Raw genomic sequence first — 2,254 nt, forward strand, 5'->3', positions numbered from 1 at the left:
TGCCATATACATTCTGATTAGGTTCTGGTTTTAGTGTGAGATTTGGCTGCATGTTTCTGCAGCTACTCTAATGTTGCATCCATTCTCAGAATCATCTCCCTGAGAATACTCATATCTCTCACCCACCCCTCCATGCTCCCTCTCTCATCCCTTGGCCTAACTCTTGCACATCCGGATGAACACTTTCCCCCATACTTCTCTACTCTACCCCTGGGATTGGGTTGGTCTAGTACCAAAATGTTAGGACCCTGCTTTAAACAAATATGTCAACAATATTACAACTGGAGATAGATAGCAAAATGTAGACATAAGAATGACAATACTTTCATTGCAGAATACAGGGAAAAAAAAAATACAGACACATAACACAATAACTCTACACTTTCGACAGGTCAGGGCTCTCCAAAACCTTACTATTCTTCCAATAGATTTCCTATTCCCCCTCTCTGAAGCAAAGGGAGGATTTAAGGACACAAAAGGTGAATTTCACAATTCCCAACTGATAGACTTTAACTATCGCAGCTATATAGCTACCTCACTCTCCCCCTTTCCTTCTTCAAAATAGCAGGTCAAAATTCTGCCAAACAAAAAAGTACCTTTCCCTTAGCATCTATTTTCCCAGGTTTCCAAAAGTGATACTAACCGTGAACTCTTTTAGAGGGGACATGCCAACAGAGTTTGCAGGTTTGTATTTTCTTGAATCTTTGAACCTCTCTTACAAAGGCAATGAATCCTTACGGGGACGTCCATTGACACAGAATTGCAGTTTGGGTGAGATTCCAAGTTTGCAAACACCATCTTGTAAAACAACTGAATCAAATTAAATGATGGGAACTCTAATTGATTGGAATTTTTTTAAATGCTGAATTGGGATTTACTTTTGGCCTTGGCATCATCATCTTTCCTCTCATGTTCTGTCAACAATGGAGGTTGCAATACTTCAAATATGCAGATTACATACTTTGGAAGATCATCCCTCGGCTTGATTTTGGATCAATTCCCCCAACCCAACACCCCACCCCAAAAAAAAAAAAGGGAGATGAATAAAATCAATAGGAAGTGAATCATGGTTTTCTTTCTATCTAGTACTTCTGGTTAGTCTTATTGTCTTATTTCAGTACAGATGTTGGACATAAAATAAGATCACGGGAGAGTTGATACAGAGTAGTTTTCCTATCATTGTTCAAGGTTGGTTTGAATGTGTTTTTTTCCGAAAGTTAAGTATTAACTTTAATATAATGACATTCCATTTTTAAAAAAAAGAGAGAGCAAATTTAACTTATAAATGAAAGATGACAAGTTTTTAAAATTGTAATAAATTTAGAGTTCCTATATCTTTTATGGAGTTCTTTATTTTCAAGCAATTAGTTGGTGCATGCTTAAATGAATAAGCAACCGCATGATGATCAATGTATTAATATCATCAATATCAAGAGTTACATTATTCACAGCTCAATGAGAAATGCAATTTTTTTTTTACTTCATGCAATTTTTGTTCAATCTTTCAATTTTCTTTGAACCAAGTAGATCATCCAGAACATTATTTCTATTGCATCAAAATCAACAGCTTAGTAACCGTTGGAACCCTACTCGTCTAAATCTAAACTTTTTTTTTTTTTAAAAACAAAAAAACAAGATCAGCAGTTTGGTCAGTCAACACCCATCTCTTTCCCTTATCACCTTTTCCTTTATCATTAGATTAAAAGGATTCGGCTCTGTAAAATAGAGGCTGGGGCAAAGATGCTCATGTTTCAAAACAAGATGAAGTACTTGAAACAACGTCAATAATACAATAATATGATTCTTCTTGACTAAGGAATTAATAACTCTAGATTATATGTTGAATTACATATATTTTATAACAAAATAATTAATACTACATATATTTTTAATATTTTTGTAACTCGTATATCCAGCTACATCTTTGACTTTCAAGTTTAAAAATTCCTTTTAATATTTTTTTTAAATATACAAAGGGCATTTAGGCGCACACGTGATTATTTTGATACTGGAGAAAATTAGCTGCTGCCGTCAACAATATTACTATGGTTTGGAGAATAGCTTCTGGAGAATAGATTCTGGAGAGAATAGATTTTGAAAGAATAGCTTTTTTGAAAAAAGTGATTCTGATAAAGTGAGAGTGTTTGGATAGTTGTTGTCAGAAGTGCTTTTTTATATGTAAAAATTACTAAAAAGGACATAAGTTTAAATGATAATTACATATAAGATATATTTCATAATATATGTTTATTTG

The sequence above is a fragment of the Neltuma alba genome, unplaced genomic scaffold, assembly GCF_004799145.2.
Source record: "Neltuma alba isolate B1F8T4 unplaced genomic scaffold, ASM479914v2 tig00013014_pilon, whole genome shotgun sequence".
Classification (NCBI taxonomy): Eukaryota; Viridiplantae; Streptophyta; class Magnoliopsida; order Fabales; family Fabaceae; genus Neltuma; species Neltuma alba.